This window comes from Salmo trutta, chromosome 28 (genome assembly GCF_901001165.1).
Source record: "Salmo trutta chromosome 28, fSalTru1.1, whole genome shotgun sequence".
NCBI lineage: Eukaryota > Metazoa > Chordata > Actinopteri > Salmoniformes > Salmonidae > Salmo > Salmo trutta.
Genome location: NC_042984.1, coordinates 27,141,295 through 27,158,127, shown reverse-complemented (window position 1 = coordinate 27,158,127; position 16,833 = coordinate 27,141,295). Strand labels below are relative to the sequence as shown.

At 39.8% G+C, this 16,833-nt stretch overlaps 1 protein-coding gene across 2 annotated transcripts in view; it reads right to left on the bottom strand.

Moving 5' to 3' along the window:
- The window catches only part of casz1 (castor zinc finger 1), a 257,172-nt gene that overhangs the window by 175,653 nt on the left and 64,686 nt on the right, over positions 1 to 16,833 (bottom strand). For both annotated transcript variants that reach the window (XM_029719434.1, XM_029719435.1), the window contains exon 3: positions 11,878 to 11,981. The gene's annotated coding sequence lies outside the window, so the exon portion shown is untranslated. The remainder of the gene's footprint in view (positions 1 to 11,877; positions 11,982 to 16,833) is intronic.

Sequence of the window (16,833 nt, the reverse complement as noted above, 5' to 3'; positions counted from 1 at the left end):
CGCAAGCTAGATCCCTGCAATGTCTCATTTAAGATCTAGATAACTATTCTGTACTCTCTGGACTAAAACCTAATTATGATAAGTGTAAAATATTACGTATTGGATCTTTAAAAAATGCAACCTTTACATTACCCTGCAGTTTACCTATAAAATGGGCTGATGGTGAAGTAGACATAGTTGGTATTCATATCACAAAATATATAAATAAGCTCTCCACAATGAATTTCAATGTAAAACTTGTAAAAATAGACAAGATCCTGCAACCATGGAGAGGTAAATACCTATCTATTCATGGAAAAGTTGCCCTGATTAACTCCATAGTCATATCTCAGTTTATTCACTTACTTATGGCGCTGCCTACTCCTGATGATTTGTTTTTTCAAATCATATGAGCAAAAACTATTTTGCTTTATCTGGGATGCTAAACCAGACAAAATAAAGTGTGCCTATCTATATAATGAACATGAATTGGGTGGGTTGAGATTATTAAATATAAAAGCAATAAACCTCTCTATAAAAGCTTCACTTATTCAAAAGTTTTACTTGAACCCTAAATGGTTCTCAAGTAGATTACTAAGAAAAGCTCATCCATTGCTTAAAAATTGCCTTTTTGCCTTTGTGCAGATTGCCATGTCTCACTTTCGATTAATTGAAAATTATACTTTTTTCAAAGTATCTCTCTTTTTCAAACAAGCATTGCAGAGCTGGCTACAATTTCAATTTCATCCCCCTGAAAAGATAGAACAAATATTAGAACAAATATTATGGCTGAACTCAAATGAGGAGGTAGGGAACTGGTCTGTCTGACCAATATAAAGGATCAAAATTGGCAGAGAAATAAAAATAGCATAAATAGGAAAGTATACCAGTTTCATTTGAGTACCAGAATGTTGACAACTGTGCCATACAGATTGCTAAATAGTTGGGAAGAGATTTTTGATGTATCGATTCCATGGTACAGGGTGTATGTGCTGATACATAAAACAACGCAAGATTCAAGAGTTCATGCTTTTCAGCTAAAATTATTATATAGAATTCTTGCCACCAACAAAATGTTGAATATTTGGGGCATACAATTATCGAAGCTCTGCAGATTTTGTTGTGAGGATACAGAATCAATAGTCCATTTATTTTGGTATTGCTCTCAGGTAGCCTCTTTCTGATCTCAGGTTCAGGAATGGCTGAAAACGCTTAGCATTGATCTAAAATTGACCCTAGAAATAGTACTGTTAGGAGATCTGGAGAGACCGGGTCAGTCAATTACTAATATACTAATACTCTTAGTAAAAGTATTTATCTTCAACTCGCAATCTGTGGATTCTATTCGATTAGATAGATTGAAAGTGTGCGTTAAACATCACAGCATAGTTGAAAGATATGTGTTGTATAGAAACGCGAAGAGGGTGGCCAGCAGAGATAGATGGGATGGGCTGAGGGAAGCTGAGGGTTGGGATGTGGAATTGGAGACAAGTGGGAGTGGAGCTGTTCTTTGCGGGACATAGAATGATTGTCAAAGATTTAAAAAAAAGTTTAAATAAAACATAATAAAAAAGTACATTTGAATGACACTAAGGGGCAGTGTTTTTACAACGAATGCCAGTTTGCCTGAAGCTGATGCCATGCAGGTGTTTGTACACATGCATATACACACACTCTCATTCATATAAACACATACAAGAACACACACAAACAGTTGAAGTCGGAAGTTTACATACACCTTAGCCAAATACATTTAAACTCAGTTTTTCACAATTCCTGACATTTAATCCTAGTACAAATTCCGTCTTAGGTTAGTTAGGATAACCACTTTATTTTAAGAATGTGAAATGTCAGAATAATAGTAGAGAGAATAATTTATTTCAGCTTTTATTTCATTCATCACATTCCCAGTGGGTCAGAAGTTTACATGCACTCAATTAGTATTTGGTAGCATTGCCTTTAAATTATTTAACTTTGGTCAAACGTTTCAGGTAGCCTTCCACAAGCTTCCCATAATAAGTTGGTTGAATTTCGGCCCATTCCGCCTGACAGAGCTGGTGTAACTGAGTCAGGTTTGTAGGCCTCCTTGCTCGCACACGTTTTTTCAGTTCTGCCCACAATTTTTCTATGGGATTGAGGTCAGGGCTTTGTGATGGCTACTCCAATATCTTGACTTTGTTGTCCTTAAGCCATTTTGCCACAACTTTGGAAGTATGATTGGGGTCATTGACAATTTGGAAGACCCATTTGCGACCAAGCTTTAACTTCCTGACTGATGTCTTGAGATGTTGCTTCAATATATCCACATAATTTTCCTTCCTCATGAAGCCATCTATTTTGTGAAGTGCACCAGTCCCTCCTGCCGCAAAGCATCCGCACAACATGATGCTGTCACCCCCGTGCTTCACGGTTGGGATGTTGTTCTTCGGCTTGCAAGCATCCCCCTTTTTACTCCAAACATAATGATGGTCATTACGGCCAAACAGTTCTATTTTTGTTTCATCAGACCAGAGGACATTTCTCCGAAATGTACGATCTTTGTCCCGATGTGCAGTTGCAAACCGCAGTCTGGCTTTTTTTATGGTGGTTTTGGAGCAGTGGCTTCTTCCTTGCTGAGCGCCTTTCAGGTTATGTCAATATAGTACTCGTTTTACTGTGGATATAGATACTTTGTACCTGTTTCCTCCAGCATCTTCACAAGGTCCTTTGCTATTGTTCTGGGATTGATTTGCACTTTTCGCACCAAAGTACGTTCATCTCTATGAGGCAGAACACGTCTCCTTCCTGAGCGGTATGATGGCTGCTTATACTTGCTTATTATTGTTTGTACAGATGAACGTGGTACCTTCAGGCGTTTGGAAATTGGAGGTCTTGACTGATTTCTTTAGATTTTCCCACGATGACAAGCAAAGAGGCACTGAGTTTGAAGGTAGGCCTTGAAATACATCCACAGGTAAACCTCCAATTGACTCAAATTATGTCAATTAGCCTATCAACAAGCTTCAAAAGCCATGACATCATTTTCTGGAATCTTACAAGCTGTTTAAAGGCACAGTCAATTTAGTGTATGTAAACTTCTGACCCACTGGAATTGTGATACAGTTAATTATAAGTTGAATAATCTCTCTGTAAACAATTGTTGGAAAAATTACTTGTGTCATGCACAAAGTAGATGTCCTAACCGACTTGCCAAAACTATAGTTTGTTAACAAGAAATGTGTGGAGTGGTTGAAAAACTAGTGGAGCTGAGTGTATGTAAACTTCCAACCTAAGTGTATGTAAACTTCCGACTTCAACTGTACATGTAATAGTGCCAGACATGCACACAAACATATACAGTTGGCATTGCTGTTATTATTTTAGTTGTCCTTGATGTCCTTTGTTTTAATTTTATAAAAAAATTATTTGTTATTTATTTTTGCATTGTTGTTTGCTGTTTTCTTCTGTCTTTTCCTTTTTTCTCTTTAGTTCATTCTCTTGGTTGTTGGTGCATTGGGGGGTTGTTGGGGTGGGGAATGGAATTAATTGTATTTAATTTTTATTCTTTGGGGGGGGACTGTGGGAGGGCTCTCGAATAAAAAAAATAAAGTAAAAGTATCAAAATACAGAGAGGTGTTGGTAAAAGTATATTGTCCTGCTAATAGCCCATAATGGGCTATTCTAATTATTTTATTTAGAAATAGTATTTTAGTAAATAGTTTTTTAATCATTATTTTATTAACGAAAGCATAGCGATGCCATTATTAGTTACATTGTTTTAGTTTGAACGTGCAGACTGGCACTAAGAACAGCGGGAACATTTCCCTAGTCAGCACCATTATTCATGCAATGCCCCTTAAAGTATTTCTCTGTGCTATCCAGTGTGGCAGGGTGGGGGTCCACCCCCCCCCTTCCTCCTCCTCCCTTCCCCATGGGCTAGGTCCGTCTTGCGTGGCTCTGCGGCCCATCCCATGCCCTCATGCCTTGAACCTTGTTACTAATTTGTAAATAAAGCCAATTTGTTATTTAGAATTATGTATCTGTTTTTAGAGGGAGAGAAACCAAAAACCTACAGTCATCTCATGGGTCTCCCAGTCGCGGCCAGTACGGGTATTGAACCAGCATCTATAGCAACACAGCTTGTACTGCTATGCAGTGTCTTAGACCGTTGTGCCACTCAGGCGCTGTACAACGTGACCAATCGGGAGTGAGCTACAGTACCACAGTAAGAGCAAAATAATCCTAACAAAATAAAATAATAAAAACCTTTGTGTAACAACAGTTTTAGTAAGTAATACTGAAATCGTGCACAATTATCAGTTTCTACTTAGGTTTATGTCACCCATTCATTGTCCGTTAGAAACACAGTAGGACCCCAAAGCATAATCCATACTCTAACTCCACCTTGCGCTGGTCTGGAGCAATTAAGTGGTGACGCAGGGTACCGTACTAAACCACAAATTACCTCTAAGTCCTGCAGCATAATCGCAAAACTTTTAGTGGAGCAACCACTTTATATCTGTTTATCTGGTGTCTCCAGTAAGAGTATTTGTCATTACAGTATACTGTATAGCACACCTTTATATAACAGCACATGAGAAACAAAAACACTTTCCTTGCTAACTTCTGTCCTTTACAGTCATGTTCCAACAATACAATGCACAATCGAGAAATACAAAGTGTATGTGATTACGTTCATCCCCAGATGCATAAATAAATAAGTAAACACAGAGGACAGAGAGTAAAAGTGTCATGGAGGAGAGAGGGGGAGGCGGTGGGGGGGCAGTGGAGGAGGCAGCCGCGGTAAAGGAGGTCGTGCCACGAGCCGCTGGGACAGTGGCGTCTCCGATCGCCCCTGGCGACCATCACGTTGCCGTGCTCCGGAACAGACAGGCCTGCTCGCACAACAGATGGAACTAATGATGCGCAACAAAAGAGATCATTTCACTGTGGTCCTCTGGAAGCCACAAAGAGCCGGGGTGGAAGTTTGAATGATAGGGCCAGGGGAGTAGCACGGGGTTAGATATGGGCAGCTCTTTTTTCTGGAGGTGCTCGAATGAATAAGGAAGGGCCTTTGATGTTTGTCACAGAAGGCGGCATGCACTGTTAAGTTAAAAAGGCAATTATGAAAAGTGAAAGAGCTGTGAGCCAACCTTCAGTTTCCATTGGGGGTAGCCCACTGGTATGAGTTTTGAATACTGAGTCAAACATTGGAGTTTGGAAACTCTTGATAAATGTGATGTGTAACTCTAAATGGTGAAAACAAGAAAATCTACAATGATCTGTAGCTTCCTTTAGAAACGTACATTTGGTAAAGGGGCCTAAGTCACTATTCCTTCTATATTTATTTCCTTGAACTTATCAAATATTGCTTGACAAATAAGCAATCTATTGCAAGTTAATTTACATATCAAATAAATGTCATTGCAGTTAAAGTCAATTTTTAAAACTACTTTTGGAAAATAAATTATTAAAAGATGGGACATTAGGAAAGGAATAGGCTATCCCTGCCAGTAGCTACATTCTCCTCTGTAATCATGGAAATGGTAGAAATATAGTACTGTACTCTCATCACAACCACATAAATGCCTATATTTGAATACGAATACAACTACCATCAATCATTCCCAGAGGCCCACTGTGGGCGCATTCAGATATCACATTATGACAAAGTTCAAGTCTTGGTTTCGCTAAATCACATGGCTCTGCATACAGTATTTCTCATTATTCCTGTTATTTCAAACGAGCTAAAAAATATATTAGAAAATAAAATGAAGGCTGAAGCAAAATATACTATATATATGAAGAGTGTCTAGGTTTAAGAAGGCATTCTTATTCACATATTTACACTGCAGAGTAAAAGTTGAAAATAAACCACTCAGTGTCCCAGACTACCAAAAACAAATCAAGTTTGAACTGGAGTCATTTGCATATCCTGAAGGAGAGGATTAGATTTAGAGGTCATCGCTTGAACGTAAGTCTTCAAGACCAGACGTCAATGCAATGTTGTTGTTTTTATGTCAAATACATCCAACGGAAGACTATGTAAGGCCCTGCTGTCCTCCCAAGGAATCAGAGCGAGAGAGAGAACTAGGCTCTCTAAATATCTGAATTAAGAGTAGCCAAACACCTAGGGATGGGATTTAACCAGAATGGAGCTGAGTGGAGCCCAATCCTTGCCCCATCCTCACACAGAACGTATCACTGGGAAAAGTTCAGCTGCGATGCTGACACAAACAGCGGAGCAAGGCCTGTATTAGAGTCAGGTTAGCAAAGATAACACTATCAGCCTGATCCCCATGGGCACAAAATGCTGGGCATAGCTGGCAAATAAAGCTACAGTGTCTTGACTCCTTGGCACATTAGCTCTGATTACAATGACCTTCATTATATCAGCTACCCTTATTACAACACGTTGAACGCGCCTCTCCCTAGGGCCAAGCACAGTGGGGGAAAGAATAAGAGAAAGACGTGAGTTTCAATGGTAAGGCTTGTTATGCACTACACAAACTAGAGTGCGCGTTGTAATATACAATGAACACCTACAGTATGAAAACTGTTGAGATTGCTGACCACTCCGTTCACCTGAACAAATTTCCTTGGTCTTCCTGGACAATCTGTCTCTGAGGTTTAATCTTACTCATTTGCAAGCAATGTGAAATAGGAAAAATAAGTCTCTAAGTTAATGTGGTTTTCCAAAAGGCTCGGTGTTGGGATCATTACTTTTCATACATTGCAGGTAGATGGCAAGTAAATACCTCACTAAAATAAAAAAAAGACTGGCAATGAATACAAATAACAGATATTAAGATATGTGTAAGGTTCTGTATTTATTTTCTTAGTCAACCTTGTGTTCTGTTTCATTGTGTTCTTGAACGTAGCCCTGTTTCTTTGTGTTTTTGAACGTAGCCCTGTGTTTCATTTTTGTTCATTGATTTCACCTGTGTTAGTTACTCACCTGGTCTCATCAGCTCCTTATTTAGTTCAGTTCATTCTGTTTGTGCCTTTGTGAGGTATTGTTAATTTTGACTCTACTAAGCCTTTTCCTAGCTCGTTTGTGAGAACCAGTTATAGCCTTCAGTCCTAGTTTTGATTCACCTGCCTGTTTGCCTACCTGTGTATGACCATTGCCTGCCTGTGACCACGATTCCTGCCTTCTGCTGAAGGCGAAATAAACACCTGCCGCACTCTGCGCGTGAATCTACACCTTTTTCTCCCTGTGTATTTGTTACAAAATGGATATACAGTACCAGTCAAAAGTTGACACACCTTCTCATTCAAGGATTTTTCTTTATTTTTACTATTTTCTACATTTAAGAATAATAGTGAAGACATCAAAACTATGAAATAACACATATGGAATCATGTAGTAACCAAAAATGTAGTAGTATGTAGTAGCCAAGAGTGTGCAAAGCTGTCATCAAGGCAAAGGGTGGCTACTTTGAAGATTCTCAAATCTAAAATCTATTTTGATTTGTTTGTTTAACACTTTTTTGGTTACTACATGATTCCATATGTGTTGTTCTATAGTTCTGATGTCTTCACTATTATTCTACAATGTAGAAAATAGTAAAAAATAAAGAAAAAATCTGGAATGAGTAGGTGTGTCCAAACTTTGAACTGCATATATTTTTTTGATGAATAAAGCAACAACAACAAAATTATTACTAGTTCTGTTTCATATTGTCAGATAAGACAATAAGGCATGCAAAATGGGTAAAAATAATGGATGTTTATTAGAGCACGACCAATGTGGGTTTTTAAGGGCCGATGCCGATAACGATTTTTTGGGGCAAAATATTCCCCAGAGACAGCCATGTAAGCATTAACAAATCAATTATACAACCATATAATCCATTTGACTTTGTTTTAACCATCTAACTGCATAACAGCAATGATTTATTTAATGTTAAATCTCTTGATAAAGTGGGTAAATCCTGACGGCATAGACCTATTCACAATACAGGTGAATTCATATTCAATAGGACTGTGTGCATACATTCTGTTATTGAGCTGATTTCATTCGTCTATGGGGCTACAGATGACAAACAATCTGTTTCCCTTTCATTTGGGACCATGTTAGGTCTACAACATTTTCATAGAAAATACCATGTGCAAGTGATGCGTTCCAACGTCATACTGTACTTCCGTGTTCATGTCCCTGGTCATTTGAATGGACATGACAATTATATCATGAAATTCATGAAAACGTGGTCATATGAAAGATATTATATTCGTGTTTGTGGATGAATTTACTTCTGGCAGATGTCTACAAAATTCAAATACTACAAGGTCGATTGCGTCTCATGTAGCTAGCCAGGCAGTTCGGCTCAGGCAGCAGTTCGGCTCAGCAAGGGAAAGACAAGTCATTTAGCTAACTCAGTGAATTAACAAAATGTTTTGTGACAATCAGCTTTGAAATTAGCATATTTGGCATTACTATCACAAATAAAGTTCTAGGGTATTGAACCTACATTGCTTTGTAAAGTGCTGGACCCCAGTTTGGACATTGTTTTGCCTAACAGTAAATTAATTATCACTTACAAAGTTCCTACATTTCGTGTGGCATTATTAAAGTGTGCTAAATGTATATGCAGCATAAGTGGGTAGCTAGCAAGCAGCCCAGAGGATCCTCGAGGACAGGCTAACTAGCAATGAGTGGCACCGGCTTGCAGGGAAATCGGCTGCGCTGATAAGCAAGGGCTGATAGCCGATGGACTAAGAAAGGCTAATACCGGCCATAAATATCGGCATGACCGATTATCGGTAGTTCTCTAATGTTTATCTTTATGCATTTTTCTAACAAATCCTCTTTTGAGCATGGTATGCTGTGCTACATAATAAATCATTTCACTGCATAACTGCTGAAGTATTCTGGGGTGTATGTAACGGTAGTTCGCTGGCAACGTCTCTTAGAGAGGTGCTGGACCTGAGCACTCAGGGGCTGGGGACGCCCCACCACTGCTTAATATACAGCACGCTTATTAACCTCAATTTCCTGCCCAATCCCCCCTCCACAGGCTACATGGTTAGCCTGAACAAGCTCTTGGCATACGTTACCCGTTTGGTGGAGCCTCTCATTTGGGGCTGACCACCCAGTGTGCAGGGGATTCTCTCCCACAGCCCAGCTCATCCCACCTAGAGGCCCCCCGCTGGGCTTCTCACCCTCTCTCTCTCCTGGCAGGTGACTCGAAAGACAGACGTTACCCACAGAGACCTGCCTTTCCCTATTCACTTAGTACAGCTAACAGACCACAAAACAGGATGAGTTGAACAGTAGGGGTTCAGGAGACCATCCCTGCACCCGGTAGGGGGCCACTGTGTTTGTTTTGTGCTGAGGTGAAGAGAGGGTGGGCAAATCAGCTTGTTTAGGATTAAGAGTGAATCAGGAGAATGTAAGCTTCACCAGAAACGACTCGATGGCAAATTTGAATCTTAACACCTGTAGGAAAAGGGTCAAAACCAACGAAGGCACGACCATATTATCCTTCATGACTTCTCAATCACAAAGCCAATAAAGAGTCAAATGATTGAAGTAGAATAGGGCATACCGTAGCAATATAGCCAAGAGTGCACTTAACAAAATTTGAGTTTAAACCATGTCAATCCCTGATGACTATATGTTAAAAAAGCAAATAAAATTGTAACTTAATTATGGATTTATAATGAGCCACTGCACCACTGCCAAAAGCAAGTCCCATACCAAGGCAAACAGGCACCTGCTGAATGCTCCCTGCTCATGGGCTTTCATAGCTTAATTAATCTAGGCCTTGGGGTATCATGACTCGTGTGTGCTGCTTGCGTACATGTTTGAGACAATTAAGTTGTTTCAAGAAGCAGAGGTGCAACTTCAACACCGAGCACAGACACCGATATTGTACTATACAAGAGCTTTTATGTGTTGCAAAAAAAAAGAGGCAATAAGAACATACTCGATCCAAATCACTCATAACATAATTTTTTTAATTCATATGAATAAGTGTCTATTCATTGAAATGTTGCATTTCCCAACCCACTTAAATGAATAATCCACTCAAAATCTATATTTTGGTATTTTTTTCATTAGTTCATTGTTGATACATTTCCAAAATGTTTTGCATGTCAGCAATCAAGTTTTCAAGATATAGGACTTCAAAAAGCAAATTGCAACTTGCCAAAACGCATCATCATGATAAGTGACAAATTACAATTTGAAAGTCCTATATCTTGAAAACTTGATTGCTGATATGCAAAACATCTTTGGAACTGTATCACAGTGGACTAATGAAAAAAATACCAAAAGATAGTTTTTGAGTGGATTATTCCTTTAAGTATCTTACTCAATGATTAGTCTCCATAGCTTGCAATATCACAAAGCAGGCCCATGTTTAAGTAGACATAGCCAGGTCAATTCAGACACTTTAATGGCACTTAATACATGTTACTTACCTAAAATGATACTCTTTAAAGATGTGTAACACTGTATGCTATATTGAAGTGGATTCAAATGACTATAGTATGGTTGCAAAATCTAACATGCAGTGTTGACTTACCTTGACACCAGTGAGGGCAAGACTCTCTTGAGAGCAGCATTGTAGATAACATTCAATGACAATCCCATATACAGTGCCTTCAGAAAGTATGTTACAAAGTGGGATTAAAATAGATTTTTGTAACGATCCACAAAATCCTCTGTAATGTCAAAGTGGATGAAAAATTCTAACATTTGTCAAATAAAACAATAATATATCTTGGTTAGAAAAGTATTCAACCCCCTGAGTCAATACATGTTAGAATCACCTTTGGCAGCGATTACAGCTGTGAGTATCTCTGGGTAAGCAACTCCAGTGTAGATTTGGTCTTATGTTTTAGGTTATTGTCCTGCTGAAAAGTGAATTCATCTCCCAGTGTCTGGTGGAAAGCAGACAGAACCAGGTTTTCCTCTAGGATTTTTACTGTGCTGGTGGAAAGCAGACAGAACCAGGTTTTCCTCTAGGATTTTGCCTGTGCCTTGCTCCATTATGTTTATTTTTTATTACAAGCATACCCATAACATGATGCAGCCACCACTATGCTTGAAAATATGGAGAGTGGTACTCAGTAATTGGTTGTATTGGATTTGCCCCAAACATAGCACTTTGTATTCAGGACAAAAATGTAATTGATTTGCCAAATGTTTTGGTTTGTATTCTATACAGGCTTACTTCTTTTCACTCTGTCAATTACGTTAGTATTGTGGAGTAACTACAATGTTGTTGATCCATCCTCAGTTTTCTCCTATCACAGCCATTAAACTCTGTAACTGTTTTAAAGTCACCATTGGCCTCATGGTGAAATCCCTGAGCAGTTTCCTTCCTCTCCAGCAACTGAGTTAGGAACTGTATTTTTGTAGTGACTGGGTCTATTGATACACTATCCAAAGTGTAATTAATAACTTCATTATGTTCAAAGGTATATTCAATGTCTGCTTTTTTATTTTTACCCATCTACCAATAAGCTCCCTTCTTTGCGAGGCACAGGACTGAGGGACTGAGGGACCTTACAAATAACTGTATGTGTGGAGTACAGAGATGAGGTAATTCAGAAATCATGTTAAACACTATTATTGCACACAGAGAGAGTCCATGCAACATATTATGTGACTTGTTAAAAACATTTTTACTCCTGAACTTATTTAGGCTTGCCATAACAAAGGGGTTGAATACTTATTGACTCAAGACATTTCAGCTTTACATTTTTTATTAATTTGTAAAAATGTCTAAAAACATAATTCCACTTTGACAGTATGGGGTATTGTGTGTAGGCCAGTGACAAAACATCTACATTTAATACATTTTAAATTCAGGCTGTAACACAACAAAATGAGAGGTGTGAAAACTTTCTGAAGGCAGTGTAGCATGCAAAAATGCTGAATTACTGTAGAGGAGAAATAAGACTCACATGTCAATTGGGCAGCACCTCTGTCTGAACTCCAGCCTACCGTTGAGCTACAGTGTGGACTCTGCTCATGGCTGCTTGATGGGCAATCATTTGGCAGCTGGATCCTATAGGGATATAAGAGAGAAAGTTGTTTATCAACTGAGTTATTTGCGACTTCTTTACACATTACGGTACAATTCATTTTGTATACTAGAGGTGCCTAATATTCACATACATTGAGTGTACAAAACATTAAGGACATCTGCTCTTTTCATGACATATACTGACCAGGTGAATCCTGGTGAAAGCTATGATCCTTTATTGATGTCACTTGTTAAATCCACTTCTCAGTGTAGATGAAGGGGTGGAGACCGGTTAAATAAGTATTTTTAAGCCTTGAGACAACTGAGACACGGATTGTGTATGTGTGCCTCTCAGAGGGTGAACAAGCAAAATGCCTTTCAACCGGGTATAGTAATATGTGCCAGGTACACCCGGTTTGTGTCAAGAACTGCAATGGTGCTGGATTTTTCATGCTTAACATATTCCTGTGTGTATCAAGAATGGTCCACCACCCAAAGGACATCGAGCCAACCTGACAACTGTGGGAAGCATTGGAGTCAACATGGGCCAGCATCCCTGTGGAACGCTTTCAATACCTTGTAGAGTCCATGCCCCGACGAATTGAGGCTGATCTGATTGCAAAAGGGGGGTTGCAACTAGGGTTGCAAATTTTGGGGAATTTTCAGAGGTGGAAACTTTGTGGGAATTAACGGGAATATATGGGAATTAACGGGAATATATGGGAATTAATGGAAATATATGAAAATTAATATTAATACCATTTAAATGTAGATGTTTTTTGCATTGGATATATTTACCATATCATATGGAGACAGAAACATAAACCTTTTACCTTATCATAAGTAGAAATAATTGCACAGGATTAAATCCTTCTAATAGAAAAAAAAACAATTTAGTTACTAATTGAACTTTAATTAAATGAGTAGACTCTTCACATGGGATGATTTCACTGAACAAAAAAAAAAGAATACTGAATGATCCCCAATGATCCATCGCATCTCCCAAAAACGTTTTCAACATACATCTGTAAAATGATAGTCTAGAAACTAAGCTTTGGTTGTCTTCCTCTCAGGCGTCCATGTCTTCTCCTTGGACCTCCTCAATGTCCACCTCTTGAACATCAGAGTCTGAGGCCTCATCTTCACTGTCACTTTCCAACCTTGTTGAGGATGGCTCGTTGTCAGGCTCAAAAAGCCTCAAATTTGCCTGGATGGCTACCAATTTTTCAACCCTTGTATTGGTCAGCCTGTGGCGTGCTTTGGTGTGTGTGTTCCCAAACAAGGACCAGTTGCGGCTGATGTTGGTGGGATTTGGAGGATGATGTAGGCAACAAGGGAAAGGGCTTCAGATCCACAAAGTCCCTTCCACCAGGTGGCTGATGAGATATGTTGGCACGACTGCAATATTGCATCTCCATCCCAAAGCACTTGCTTGGAAGTGTACTTCGCAAGACTGCCAAGAACCTTGCCCTGATCCAGGCTAAGGTGGTGAGACACGGTAGTGATGACACCATAGGCCTTGTTGATCTCTGCACCAGACAGGATGCTCTTGCCAGCATACTTGGGGTCCAACATGTACGCTGCGGCGTGTATGGGCATCAGGCAGAAGTCTTCACGCTTTTTGATGCATTTAAGAACTGCAGTGTCCTCTGCTTAGAGCAACAGTGAAGTGGGCAGAGCAGTACGGATTTCGTCTCTTACATCTGCAAGCAGAGTCTGAACATCAGACAGGATGGCATTGTCTCCCTCAATCCGTGCAATGGCTACTGCTATAGGTTTCAGGAGTTTTAGGCTGCTTACCACTCTCTCCAAAGATACATCATCAAGGAGGATTCTCTTGATGGGGCTGTCCATATCAGCAGACTGTGATATGGCCATTTCTTGGAGAGACTCCTTCCCCTCCAGGAGACTGTGAAATATGATGCCAACACCACCCCAACGGGTGTTGCTGGGCAGCTTCAATGTGGTGCTCTTATTCTTCTCACTTTGCTTAGTGAGGTAGATTGCTGCTATAACTTGATGACCCTTCACATACCTAACCATTTCCTTGGCTCTCTTGTAGAATGTATCCATTGTTTTCAGTACCATGATGTCCTTGGGGAGCAGATTCAATGCATGAGCAGCACAGCCAATGGGTGTGATGTGAGGGTAGGACTCCTCCACTTTAGACCAAGCAGCCTTCAAGTTCGCAGTATTGTCTGTCACCAGTGCAAATACCTTCTGTGGTCCAAGGTCATTGATGACTGCCTTTAGCTCATCTGCAATGTAGAGACCGGTGTGTCTGTTGTCCCTTGTGTCTGTGCCCTTATAGAATACTGGTTTTAGGGGTGGAGATGACGTAGTTAAATATTCCTTGTCCACGAACATTCAACCACCCATCAGAGATGATTACAATACAGTCTGCTTTCTCTAGGATTTGCTTGACCTTCACTTGAAGGGGCTTTTGATCCCAGGCTCGATACAGGGGTTCGATCCCAGGCTGGGTCACAACATGCCGTGACCGGCAGTCCCATAGGGCGGCGCACAATTGGCCCAGCATTGTCCGGGTTAGGGGAGGGTTTGGCCGGGGGGGCTTTACTTGGCTCATCACGCTCTAGCAACTCCTTGTGGCGGGCCGGGCGCCTGCAGGCTGACCTTGGTAATCAGTTGAACAGTGTTTCCTCCAACACATTGGTGCAGCTGGCTTCCGGGTTAAGCGAGCGGGTGTTAAGAAGTGCGGCTTGGCGGGTCATGTTTCTAATCTGTCTGAATAAAAGCTAAAATGCCCTAAAAAATGCATATGTAAATAATTAAGTAAATTCTCCAGTATCTTGTCATTGTTTTCAGTTAAGACACAGTGATATATAAAAGGACATAAAACGTTCAGTGTTTAATGACCAATCGTTCAATGGCAAAATGAGAATTGAAAAGCTACAGGTTGTGGAAACCACCCACTTCTGAATCACAAAACTAAGAGGTATCGTTCTCCTAAAAATACCTAATTTGTGTAGTGGCACATTCCACTATGGGGTTATTCCGCTCCAGCCATTACCACGAGCCCGTCCTCCGCAATAAAGGTGCCACCAACCTCCTGTGGTTGAGGCACCTTTTAAAAAAGGAGAAATAATTGAAATATTCTTCAATACTGTATCTTTAAGAAATGTTCAGTATTTTACAACTTAATGTTAGATGGTTTCTTACCCTGAAAGTACAGTACCAGTCAAAAGTTTTGACACACCTACTCATTCCAAGGTTTTTCTTTATTTTTACTATTATTCTACATTGTAGATTGTACATTGTAGAATAATAGTGAAGACATCAAAACTATGAAATAACCCATGTGGAATCAGGATGTAAACAAAAAAAGTGTTAAACAAATAAAATGATATTTGAGATTCTTCAAAGTAGCCACCCTTTGCCTTGATGACAGCTTTGCACACACTTGGCATTCTCTCAACCAGCTTCATGAAGTACCTGGAATGCATTTCGATTAACAGGTGCGCCTTGTTAAAAGTTAATTTGTGGAATTTCTTTCTCCTTCTTAATGCGTTTGAGCCAATCAGTTGTGTTGTGACAAGGTAGCGGTGGTATACAGAAGATAGTCCTATTTGGTAAAAGACCATATTATGGCAAGAACAGCTCAAATAAGCAAAGAGAAATGACAGACCATCATTACTTTAAGACATGAAGGTCAGTCAATACGGAAAAGTTCAAGAACTTTGAATGTTTCTTCAAGTGCAGTCGCAAAAACTATCAAGCACCCTGATTAAACTGGCTCTCATGAGGACCGCCACAGGAAAGGAAGACCCAGAGTTACCTCTGCTGCAGAGGATAAGCAAATATGTTGCTACTGCTCTCAATAACATTGCTGCCCTGAATTTATCAGGCGCTATTGACAAAGGTCAGTGGGAAAAAGTTGTGATGGAATACTTTCTGGAGGACGATCGTGCCATGCTGACTCTCTCGGACTCTGAAAATTAATCAGACGATGAGGAAATCCCTGATTTAGGAAAAAAATAACATTTTAATTGAAGAAGACATTGTAGAGTCTTCTGATGACAGTGATGGGAAGAAACAGCGATCAACAGTGTTGTCACGGAAGAAGATGACCGAGTTTTGAAATCAGTGGAACCCAACGGGCCAAACAAGCTGTGCAAACTAAAACGGAAACGACACAGGACGTCTTAATTAATAAATGGGGTTGCGGTCTGCCGTGAAGCTTTCATCCATATATACGGGTAAGAATCTAGCTACAGTTTCAGATATTATACGTTTCTAATTTTGTAAGAAAGTTGTTTTCATTGCAAGTTAAAGCTTGCTGTTAGCTAGCCAGCTGGTATTCAATGGCTGGCTTGCTAGCTAACATTGAACCTATTTGGTTAATGTTAGCTAGCTATGAAAATCGGTTTGTATTGCGAGTTAAAGCTTGCTGTTAGCTAGCCAGCTGAAGTTCGATGGCTGACTTGCTAGCTAACATTGAACCTATTTGGCTAACTTTAGCTAGCTTTGGCAATCGGTTTGTATTGCTATTAACGTTACTCTATGGATTGGGATTAATTTTTTTCTAGCTAAATGTTAATGTGACATTTCTAAACAAAAGACCCCAAGTTAAAGCTGGCTGTTAGCTAGCTAACGTTAGCTGAGGTTAGATGACTGGCTTGCTAGCTAACATTAACCTCTTATGGCTAGGGGGCAGTATTTTCACGGCTGGATAAAAAACGTACCCGATTTAATCTGATTATTAGTCCTGCCCAGAAACTAGAATATGCATATAATTATTAGCTTTGGAGAGAAAACACTCCAAAGTTTCTGAAACTGTTTGAATGGTGTCTGTGAGTATAACAGAACTCCTATGGCAGGCAAAAACCTGAGATGCTTCTGTTCAGGAAGTACCCTGTCTGAACATTTCTTGCCC